A 12,617-nucleotide genomic window follows, 5' to 3' on the forward strand; every position below is an offset into this window, starting at 1 on the left:
GAAAGAGACTGTCGTAAAGATGTAAGAAGGCGGAAGACAAGAGCAAAGAGCAAAGATCCTGTACTTCTGGGAGACAAGAGACAAGGATTCCAAGTTGGATTCTGCCATAAACTGGTGGTATCATCTTGGCCCAGTCCGAGTCTCTATTTTTATCTCTAAAATGAGAGAACTTTAGTAGATTAGTGGTTTTGGGTTTTTTTAAGACACAGAACTCTTTCATTAATAAAACTTATGTCCCAAAAGGATATTAGTTTCAAATAAGCGCCAAACGTAAGCCCCAAAAGCATATTAGAATGACAACTTTGACAGACTCATAGTGGCTGCTGGGACCTAACGGAGAGAATTCTAAGGCGAGAGAGAAGTCTGTGATGGATTAGCAATGTCTGCGGGGGGTGCAAGGGGCAGACAGGCCTCTCAGTGAGTATCATCCTGTCTGGAAGATAAATATGATGAACAGACAAAGGGGGACATTTCAGGCTCCACCAGGCAGAGATGCCTGACTCTGGCTCACTCTCTTTAGCAAATCATCTTGCTGTAAGATCTTAGAATTCCTCCCAGCCTTTCTTAGCCTCTATGATGCTAAATCTTGGAGGTAAAATAATAAAAACTCTATACGATAGCTAAGGCCTTGAAAGGAATTTGATGCTTAATTACAAAAAATTGTCCCCACCCAACGCCCAGCAGATAAACTGAGACTAATATCTTTGCGTTGGCACATGAACAGCCACTGCAATATCATTTTTGCCTAAAGCTTCCCTCTGACTGAGAGACGAAGCCGAAATAAATTGGGCTTTCAGGAAACAAGGTTAGTAGCAGATCATCACACTTGGCCATGGAACGTCTGGTCTCTCTTGCAGGCACCTGCCTCGTGTAATTTACTGTCTTGTGGGATGTTTTAATAGCCCCTTTCTAAGGGATGAATGATGCCCCACTGTAGGGCTCCAGGAGCAAAACAAGACCACAGCTGGGTGAGGCGCTTAGCAACTTTTACTGTGTGGAGGGATTTGCCAAACTCAGCAATTTGCAGCAGTAGAAATCCATCACTGTGCTCGGGAGGTGCCTCCGTACCAACTGGGATGCAGACTCTCCTCGGCAGAGACAGAAATGCCCCCCATCCAAGTCCCGGGGAGAGCTGCCGGAGTGCTCGCTGGGCCTCCAACACTTGGCTCGTAGAACTCGGTCCAGTTCTCAAGCCAGGGGCAGCTGGGACTGGGAGGGTGGGGCAGGAGGGTAGTGGGGTCCCAGAAGAGTCGAAGAAGTCGATAGATTTTTAAATCGATTGTGAAGGCTGAATTAGAAGACTTTGGGGTTATTTGGAGGGGCGATGAGAGAGGTCATTGTCCTGAGACAGAGCAGCAACAGTGCAGCTGAGCCTTAAACGCAGCGTGGGGCCCAGCGTGGAAGAGACGCTCAGGAGACACGCAAGTGGAGATGTCAGGACTCCACCTGGACACCATGTCCCCAGAGTCAGGGCTGATTCTAACTGGGATTCCTGGGCAGCCTTCCTCTGGTCGCTCACAAGCAATCTGTATTCCAGTGAGACCCTCACAGTGTAATTCTTTGCTCTTTGTAACCATGGAGCTGTGACAATCCAAATGCAGACTCTTTGGCGAATAAAGCATCTTGGATAAGTGTGTTTATCTTTGGCATTTTTGAAACTGAGACAGTTTCCTGACTCAGTCCTCGCGTTGCCACGACGCAGCAATTCTGTCCCGCTTTCGCCCTGGCTCACTCGGGGGCTCGCTGTGGCCTGTCCACGGGATCAAGCTTACGGTGGGCGCTCGGGCCCGCAGGAGAGGATGTGATTGTTCTGTGGCGGCTTCGACAGGACAGGTTTATAATTAGGACCCAGCCTAGATGACAGTGCATGCAAACCCCGCTCTGATAATTAATAGTGACATCTTCAAAAATAGCTGATCAAAAGCCATCTGCTCAGAGCTGCAGCCTCCTGGAGCCGTGGGCCTGTGGGTCCAGCGAAGTCCTCGGAGGCAGAGGAGAGGGGACACACAGTGGGGACAGAGGGGGCAGAGTTCAGGCCGCCCTAACTCCAGACCGTGAACCTCTATCAACGGCACCTCCTCTCATTCCCTCCAAGCCCACAAAGGAAGGGAGGGCAACCTGGAGCCCCAAGGAACTGGCTCAGGAGCCGATCCCCACCTGGGGTGGGCCCAGGAATTAGCAATGACAACTAAGATGATTCTGACACAGGGAACCCTCAGACTGTGGGCTTGACTTGAGCTTCTCACTGTTGTCCCTGGTGATGCTGGTGTTGACAGGCTGCCAAGGTTCAGATGAGCTGTCAGGCTCTCTCTTGTCCCACTGTCCCCCACCCCCCACTCACCCTGCTAATTGATTTGGTCTGAAGGCCCCGGGCCCACGGGAACCTGACTCATCTTTATCCAAACTGACAGGCCTCACCGTAGGACCAGCAGCTTCTCTAGGGTCTGCATCCATGCGCTCAGGCTTCAGCCGGCCATGGACCTGAGCCCCAGTCGAGGGACTTGCCACCGCCCAGCTTCATTCACAAGGGCCCCTGTGACTCAAAAGGAGCTCGGGAGGCCACAGCCCAGCAAAGGAGGGAGTGAGGGAGGGAGTGTGGCGGAAGGTGGGGCAGGTGGGAGGGCAGGAGGTGGATTGGGGGCCACCTGTCCTTTGATGCTCCCTGGTTCTACTCAATGGCTCTGCCTCAGCACCCATGACAACCACAGTCACTCGTCACAGACAGAGCAGCTTCTGTTCTGAGGCTCCAGTTTGGATGAATGTGCCAAACCCAGGGAGGAGGTTTCTGGTCCCCTGGAGAGCAGGCTGTGCCCTGGCACTGAGAAGGGCCTGGGTCTCTTGCGCAAGAAAAAGGGCCTCCAGCTGGGACAGGGGACACTGAGGACAGTGGTCAGCTTCTGTGCTGGCAGATGTCCAAGTCCTGCCCCTGTTCTTCCCTGAATCATCATTGAGATGACGTCCACAGGTCCAAGGCTTCCCCCGCCCCCATCAGACTTTCTTTCTTTTGGAAATGTCACCCAGCAAGCTCACAGATCCGAGAGGCTGGCTGCAGGCTGGCCGGCTGCAGGCACACATTTCTGGGCGTGTGGTGGGGTCAGGAGGAGCTGTGCTGGCTGCCAAGCATCTACCTGCTCAGAACGCTGGGTGCTGAGGAAAGGCCAACCCAGGCAGAGGGAACATTATCTGGGGAAAGCAAGTAGTCACATAGATTTGTCACCTCCAAGTGGCACTGGGTTGGGTGAACTGACCACCATCCTCTATCTGCTGCCTCAGAGCCCAAGAACCATTTGGACTGAAGACGTCGACTCATCCTAACAAAACTTACTAGAAAATTAGGTACACAGCAGAACACCAGTTGTTAATTTTAGAAGAAGAAATTTAACAGTCAGGTGGACCAGATGTTCACATGAGCCTGACTTTCTTTCTGATGCTTTATCTCCCTGCGGGTGAGCTATATGGGGAGCTAAGTATGACAATGCTGTTTGGTGAGAATAGTTCCAGAGCAGGATGGAGGTGTAGATGTATATAGTTTAAGGGTACTCAGGAATTTTTAAAATCAAGTATGGTAAGACACTCAGACACAGAGATGACCGCCATGAAGGAAGACATTTTTATACTGATGTATCCCTAGAAGCAGGAGGCACAGCAGGTCACGCAGGGCCACACGGGGAAGCACCAGGGTCAGTGGCGAGGCAGAGAGAGCAGGAAAAAGGGAGACAGAGCTCTTAGTGTGATTTCATTATGAAGAACAGGTGGGGCAGGGGCAGGTGGCTCGGGATTGGCTGATATGAGTAACTTCAGGGCTCCAGGCATGGGAGTTGTCTCTGGTTGTCTTGTCCCTGCCCTGGCTGATTAAGGCAGAGGGACAGTGGCCCTGAGTAGAGGACCACAGAGGACATCGTTGGAGGGTTGACTGTGGACTGGTTGGTTTTTACTTGAAAGGCACACTTGCAAGTGAGTTGTTTGTCTTCCTTAGGGACTGGCTAAGCCTGGGGAGTACATTCCTCCCGCCCCCAGGTTACCAAGGCCCCAAAATGTCGAAGCATCAGAGTACAGAATTGAAAGCATGATTAATACCATATATAATGTATGTGTGCGTATGTGAACGATTTGCCTCGGTTTGCTTCCCAAGCATGTGTTGAGTGCCATCTATGTCTCAGGCCTTGGGAACAAGGTGCACTTGTCCCTGCCCTGTCAGCGCAGAGTTAAGCGTCAGTCTCAGAAAGCCCAGTCAATCCACATCTGAAATAAAGGTACACCTGGTGGGTAGACGGGGGACTTGCCGTTGGCCAGCAGACCCTCCCTTCTCAGCAGGCCTCAGAGGGCACTGCCAACACTGGCTTTTCTTTCCTGATTCTCTCTGCTTGTCCTGCCCATGTTCTGAAGGACACAGTCCCTGTTTAGTCCCGTTGAGACATCTCATTGGTCACGGACCCCTCTCTGGCCTGGGAGCCTTTCAAGTTCTTGCAAGTGACTTCACGGAGCTCAGTCCCAGTAAGTTCTGTGCTGATTTTGTGACTTGAGGGCACTTTCCCAAGTACTGTCTTCAGGCTGATTTTACACCTTCTAAGAATGAAAAATTGTGGGACCGATTGCAATAAGTGATGTCTTAGGCAAAGATGTCCCAGAATCATACCAATTATTATCCGTTTAATGACGTGGACACTGAGGCCCAGGATTTGAATCCTGGGGTTTGAATCCTGTAGACTTAATCTTTTTCCCGGAGACAGCAAAGGTCTCAAGGCTTAGAGGGGTCGGTCTGTGCGGGACTTGGGGCTGCCCCGGCCCAGGGCAGTGGACATGAGCTTCCCTTGCTGAACTTGGCCATGTCCTTGTTACCACAGTGGATGGAGCTCCCCCTCCCACAGGGCAGGCTGAGTGGACAACCTGACTTTCTCTAGTCTCTTTCCCACAATTTTGCTGTCATTAGCTCGCAAGGTGCCACCCTGTCACTCCCACTTTCTTTTAGTGTCATCCACTTGTGGTTTTGATCACATTGTGCTGGTCCAGGGTACAGCAAGGCCACCAGCAGCACAGCACCCGCCCAATTAGGACTATGGGGCTTTGCCAGCAGATGTCAGAGATCGGAGCTGAAACGATGACAGGAAATAGATTTGAAGCAGAGATCAGGGGGGAGCGTGGGGATGGGCATGGCAGATCCACATTGGGGGGTGCTTACATGGGACACTTGGGAATCAATCCCTACGGGGTGTGGAGCTAACCTAATCTCACAGCACCCTCCCTTATAATGCTCTAGTCTACACAATGAGCAGCTCCGATCATAGGGAAGCAGCAGGTCCTCAAGGTCACTCGGGTTAAAGCACAGATGAGCTGGATTTTTCCTAGCTGCCTGGAGAGCCCAAGATGGGAGATAAAAATAAGGTTGCAAAGGAGCAAAGTCAGAACGAACAGCCAAGGTCAGAGTCCAAAGCCAGAGGCCAAGGGCTGAGCCAGAAATGGTCACCAGGTGGTGAGATTGCCCTCGGGGGAGCTGTGGGAAGGCTGACACGGGGCCCTCTGTCACCTGCCTCTTAGACAGAGCTAGTCAACGTGCAGGTGTCTGGGAGGCAGGCAGAGCCACCACCGCGTGCAGGGTGCAGTCTGGGGTCAGGGCTGAGGGGCCCTGAAATCCAGTCTGGGTGCTGTGCTCTTAGCCACGGGCCTGGCCCGAAGCAGGGGACCTTTGCTAAATGGTCCACCTAGAGGGGCACCTTTCCTAATTCATGCAAAAATGCCTCTGAGCCAGCAGCAGCCTTGGAAACTATGGGGGTCAACCAGAGGATGCGGCTTTGTCCAAGGCCTCACTTTGCCTCTGCTACACACACACACACACAGATGTCTCCTCCCAGGGGGTATAATCAGAAACCCCAGCATGAGGAGGGGCCTCGTGGGACCTGTGTTGGGCAGGAAGGCCCTCCCCAAATGCCACGTCCTGAGCTTCTCAGGACTCAGACCGCTTTCAGCCCCTCTGCTGGACTCCCAGCCCTCTCTGCCCTTTGTGCTAAGCGCTCTAATTACTTTGGCACAAGCCTGGCCTTCCAGCAAGTTCACGAGCAGGTTTGCCTCTGTGTCCTCAGCTTATCCAGCCCAGATCCGAGCACTTAATCGGAATAATACTGCGAGTATTAAGTATTCCCACCACCCTTCTTTGTGGCCTTGGCTTTCCTGGGCCTTCACTGATCTTCATTCCAAATGGAAAAGAACCGAGTCCACTTTCCTCCACCCGCGTTGTTAACACAGTGACCACGAGAGACGCTAATAGCACTCCCAAGCCTACTGGGAAATTCTACTGGAGCTCTTACTACTGGCCAGACGTTTTAAAGACATTGTATCATTTCCTCTTCCCCACAGTACCATGAATTTTGTGTTATTATGCTCACTGTCCCAGTGATAAACCAATAGCTCAGAGAGGGTAAGTGATTTGCCTAAGACACACAGCAGAATTTGGAACTCAAAGAGTTTTTACAGCAAAATCGATATATTTCTCCTTTTTTTCTCTTTGAACTGAACGTTATTTCAGTTCACAGCGAAACTTTTATTGAACAGATAGCCTATGTACCATGGGTACAATAATTGATAAGATTTGATTCCTGCCCTTAAACTAACTTTGTTATGGATTTTGGCAAAGAAAGATCATTGGAGTGGAAATGATGTCGTTTGTGAGCTGGCAATGGTGTGTCATCAGGCACAATGGCCTCCAGGGGGTCCCCTTCCACTAAGGGTCCAGAGTCCATGATCTAAAGCAAGGGGACTTCCCACGGCCTGCCAGCGTCAGGGAGCGGGTCCCCGCGCCCCTCCAGGGGCTCAGAGCGGCGCTCACAGGCTGGGCGTTGCAGACAGAGGCTCTCTCCACAGTGTTTTGCTCGGCCGTTTGCACAGTTGCCTTGGAAAGCTGTCTGGGCGCGGGCTCTGCCCAGAGCTGCCAGGAGGGAGACCTGCCTGAGCTCCACCCTCCTGCCCCAGGGCACAGGAGGCCCGCAAAGAGGAGGGAGGGACGGGCCCCATCCCGGAGCCTTTGGCCTCACCTAGGGCCTGCAGTTCCTGAAAACCTGAGTCAAGGATGACTTCTAGGGCCTGGGGGCTGTAACGTCAAAAAGATTCCTTCTTGCTTCTCAGAGGAACAGCCAGGCTGCCCTTGGCTCCTCTGCTGGGCTCCAGGCCAAAGACCAGCCCTTTAGTGGCTGGGCAGGGGCCCCGGTGGGAACCCTCCCGCGTTCCTGAGGGTCTCCCGGGGTGGGTCGCCCGCCCGAGAGGAGATGCCCCCATTCCCAGGGGCTGCAGGCAGGGCCTCGTCGGGGGTGACAGTATTTGCATAGTTGCTCTTCTAGACATTTCCCATCACCCCACACTTTAGCCAGGGAGTTGGTTTACAGAACAAATAGCAACGGCCTTGTCTGCGAAGTGGGGCAGCCGGCGGGGGGGGGGGGGGTCCGGGCCAGGATCTCAGCTCTCCGAATGGCACTGGGAGGAGCTGTCAGCCTGTTGTCAAGCTGTCTTATGGAGCCTGAGACTTTGTTGCTAAGTGGTCGGCCACCGGAGCTTCACCCCTCTCTCCCCGACCTCCCTCCGCCTCCAGGCAGGGGCCGTTCTCATGACCCCTGGGCTCTGCGAAGACCTTGGCAGCCAGGAGTTAGCCCGCCTGCCTGGGCATGAGCACCCAGGAAGGGGCCGGTGGCAGAAAGTGCACGTCCAGGAGCTTGTGGGCCAGTCTCAAGCCCGTGTCCCCTCTCCCCGTGGCCCGGCTGGCTCTGCACCGGGCAGGCTCACGGGGACAGCTGCACTCCTGCAGGGACAGGAGTTAATCACACTCCCAAGTTCAAGGCAAACTTAGGCCCATGTAAAGCCCCTCTTTTGCTTTTTTATTTAAATTTACCTTTTCCCCTTAGCCCTACCCTCGACCCCACCACCCACGCTTGGCCTCCACGGGCCTGAGGTTCACCCAGGTGCATGCCATGCGCCCTCCGGCCCTTAACTCACGCACATTTATATTCCTAGGAAATATACTTGGTTGTTTGTGGTGTGTTTCACGTTACCTCTAAATGATCTTGTGGTAGAATTCTCTTTATTTTTCTTACTTGTGCACCTACCGTTGGCTCAGGCCTCATCACTGGCCTGCTGCTAACATGACTCGTGCTAACACATCAGTAACACAGGCAACCCAGACACGCTCCTTGTGCACAAGGGTGCACATTTCTTTGCATGTACATATACATGTGAAAATGTGTAGTATGATATTTCCTTCCCGGCTGCCACTAAACGCTGCCCGGCTGCTTCCCAGTGGCCACACTGGTCCCCACTCCAGCGTCCCCCCGTCCCCATCCCCAGCCGCTGCGATCCAGCTTCCGAGGTCTGACCAGCTGCTGCGGGTGTCACGTTTCTCTGCGACACTCGTGTGTGCCCTTCTGCGTGCTGGCGAGGTTGAGGGTCTCTTCACATACTCAGAGGCTTGGAGTTTCCTTGCCAGTGACTGGCCTCCTTGTGTCCGGGGCCTGGTTTTCTATTTTATTTACCTTGTCTCCCTGGCTGATTTGCAAGAATTCTTTAACTATTCTAAACACCAACTATTATCATGTATAGAGAACATGGATATAACTTATCTTAGAAAATATTTCCACCATCTGTTCCGTTGGCTCAGGCGCCGGTAGTGGAACAGAAACCCTGGCCTGCGAGGTGGGAAGCGACTGGATTTGTCTCCTTCGGTGCTTCCCTCTCGCGCTCTGCTTAACAAGCCTTTTCCACTCAAGGCGACAAAGACATTCTGCTCGGTGTCCTTCTGGCTTTATGGTTTCCTGCTTTTAAAACTTGCTTCTAGTTTTATAGCATCACCTTTTATATTTAGGTATTTAATGAACCCGGAGGGATTTTTTAACTTGTGTGAAACACTGAAGTGTCTTCCTACAAATCTACAACTTTATACACGGATAGAAAAGTGGGATGAACGTCAAGGGCCTGACGGCACAGGGTCTGGGGCTCACTGTGGCAGCCGGGACCTGGGCAGGCGGGCGGTCCAGCCGCCCCGTACAGCTGAGAAGTGCTACGTAGAGGTTGCCGTCTATCCTCAGTTTCTTTTGTGACAAGCTCATTGTCCCTTTGGCTGAGATTCTGTGGCCTTTGATGTGATGCCAAGGGTGTGAAAGGCCTGCTCATGCCCTCTCCACACATGCATATGCGCCCACACCCACACACTACACATATGAGCACACACATACCCCCAAAGCGCATACATACATGCATGCCCACCACGTACACACCTACACACATGCACCTACACATTACACACACAGGCACCCCCCACATGCACACACACATGTATACATGCACAAGCACATACCACCCCATGCACACAGCCCTACACACATGCACATACATACACACTCACACCCATACTGCCCCACACACTGTGCACACACATGCACATACACATGCAAAGCAGTTATGTTACGACGGGGTGCGATCCATTCTTGCCAGTGTGGCGTTGACGCTCTAGAGCTGTACCCGAGAACCCCCTCCATTGATTATCCGGGTTCCTAGATTCTACCGAGAAAAACATCCTGAAATGAGACTTTATTCCTTCTAGGGTTTTCTGATACTGGACAGTAAGTTCTAGGCCCAACTGTCACCCTGAGAAAGCCTGTGGCCACCTGGCTCCTCCAGCTACCAGCCAGGTGGGAAGCGGGCAGAGAGCACCTGTGACCAGCTCTGTCCTCCTCCGTCCAGGCGGGCTCTGCCCTGACCTCGGCACGCACAGGCCCCCGGAGGACAGTGGGGATATGAAACGTGGTGGGGTTATATGTCCGCCCGGGCAGCTATTTAAGGTAACTTACCTCTTAGCGCCAGGCCTGATGCACACCCAGGGTCGTGGTGCCAGCCAAGACCACGTGACCCCTCGGCCCACTTGCTCCCCCTGGCAGGGCGGGCGAGCTGGCGGGAAGCGGCTTTTGGAGGAGCACGTGGGAAAGCTCTCCCCCATCCCTGCGACACTCGGCACGGGGACATCCCAGCTCCTAGCAGAGCCCACAGGCTCTATGGAAACAGACGACTTAACTAGCCTTTTTGAACACTGCTAATGGCGCCGCTTAACTGTGACCTTCCCAGGAGGGTCAGGACTCAACATCAAGTCCCAAGAGGCCCTACAGGGGAGTGGGGCGGGGGTCCTGACCCAGCGTCCTGCCCTCTGTGAAGAACAGAGGCCGGGGCGCTGCCAGGGCCTCCGCCTGGCGCAGGGGCCATGCCCGTGCCCGCGCATGCACAGGCGGTGCTCACGCTCAGGTGGAAGGCCCTGCGGGAGCCGGGCTGGGAGCAGGCCCACGGGCTGGAGCCTGGGATTTCAGAAAGTATTGAAATAGTAAGGTTTCCCCAATAATTCCTCATCCTGAAGGCCCCCCAGTGCCGTCTTATTTTCGCTTCTCAGTCTCGATCGTCCTCACTCGGCCGAGATGAATTAGATCTTTGAGCACATCGACGAACCCGCGCCCAGAGCGCACACGGCGCCCTAAAGTTGCAAACACACTTCCTTCCCATGGGGCCCGAGTGACCCTATCGCAGGCTGTGCACCGACGTGGGCCGCCCGAGCCCGGCCCTCGGCCCGCCTGAGGCCAGTCTTCTGTTCTGTAAAGTGACGGGGTGGGTCCATCCTGCTCGGGGCTGCGCCTCCCATCCAGCGGCACCAGGGCCTTCCCATCGTGGCCTTTTTCTCCCCTCGGGCATTTTCGTGCCCACGGCTTCCAGGTTCCCAGGCCTCCGGCACCGACGCTGCTCACCGCCCCTCCCTGCCCTGCGGCCTGGCGCCCGGGCTCTCAGCGCGTCCAGCCTCTCCCTCCTCCCAGCTGCCGCTCTGCGGAGCTGTGCAAACTTCGGGCCGAGCAAACATTTCGGAACCTTCCTCCTACTCTCCGCATTAATTACCAAATCAATCACTCTTCAGAGAAAGGCCTCTTTCCCGTCGCCTCTGCTGCGGCCTCCCGAGCAAAGCTTCTCGGGCCGGCGCCTCTTCTCTCTGAACCCACGGCGATCGATCAAAGTCTGGCTGCTCTTTAGCTTCCAAAGGGCACTTCGGCGCGTTTGATATTTTCCTGTACTTGTTCCAACGCGTCTCTTTTTGGCGAGATTAAGCTTCCTGGCTTCTCTGTGCTGATCCGGTCCCCACAAGCTCACTCATTCAGGTCCCCATCCCTACGCTTTTAAAAAAAGTATTCATTTTCAACTGTGGTGAAATGCATATAAAATATCGTACCCGACTTTAAGTGCATAGCTCTGTGGCACTAAGTACATCCAAACGTGAGCAACCATCGGCATCACCGACCACAGAGCCGTTTCATCTTCCCGAAGTACAGCCGCCGCTCATCCCTCACCCCACCCCAGCCCTTGGCAACGACGGTCCTGTCTCCATGAACTTGGCAACTCTGGGACCAGGTGTGAAAGGAACCACGCAGTATTTTCCCTTTTGTGACAGGCTTATTTCACCCAGCACGGAGTCCTCAGGTCTCACCGATGTTGTAGGCCGCGTCTCTTCGCTTTTAAGGCTGCATAAATTCCACGGCGTGGATAGACCCATTTTGTCCATCTGTTCATCCATCCGTGGTCACCTGGGCCGCTTCCCCCTTCTGGCTACTGTGAATCACGCTGCTGTGCACGCAGGTGTACAAATAGGAGACCCTGATTTCAATTATTTTGGGAAAAGACCAGACATGGAACTGCTGGGTCATATGGTAATTCCATGTTTAATTTCTTTGAGGACCTGCCATTTACTGTTTTCCACACTGGCCGCACCATTTTACATTCCCATCGACAACGCACGAGAGCTCCGATTTCTTCGAGTCCTCACCAGCACTTGTCCTGTCTCAGTCGTTTTCATTCGTAAAGCCTGCACACGCCACCATAAGGCGCACCCGGGCGGGAGCAAGGCCGGGCAAGGTGACGGCTCAGAGACGGCCGAAGGCGACAGGTGTCTACAGGAGCCAAGGGTATTGCAGGAGGGCCGCGTAAGTCAAAATTTTCAAGCAAGAATATTGAACATGGTCATATATACGGGCAAATACTTTGTAAATAAAATGTGCATCTGTGAGTTCAGTGCTCACATCCATTAATATAACGTATCTAGAGGGCAGAACCAAGTTCATGTTGGTTCTTGGGGCAAATGAAGGTAGGACCCTTGCAGACATCTTTCCATCCATGGCTACGTTACTGGATAATTTTAAACACAATCTCACCTTTGGAAATCACTGTCCCTGGAGGGAATTCTCTTCATACAGACGATGAAACAGTAATAACCGGGGAAGCCAAGGTTGGTTCAATTTTACATTTCAGGGCAAATCACTTAAGTGGACTGTCTTCCGTTTCTACTTTTATATTGGGGGGTGGTCAGCAATGCTGGTGGGTGGCCCGCGAGCCAAGAATGGCTCTTCCAGGCTTAAAGGTAGTAAATCAGAATTTAAAAATACGCAGCAGAGACAGTATGTGAGGCCAAAGCCTAAAACATTTACTGCGCCCTCTATAGAGGAGTTTGCAGACGCCGGGCCTCTCTGGCTGTTTCTCCTTCTGAGTCAGAACAGTCCTTTAATTAAAAAAAATTTTAAATGTATATTTTTTATTGATTTCAGAGACAGGAAGGGAGAGGG

The sequence above is a fragment of the Miniopterus schreibersii genome (assembly GCF_964146895.1).
Source record: "Miniopterus schreibersii genome assembly, chromosome: 21".
Taxonomy (NCBI): domain Eukaryota; kingdom Metazoa; phylum Chordata; class Mammalia; order Chiroptera; family Miniopteridae; genus Miniopterus; species Miniopterus schreibersii.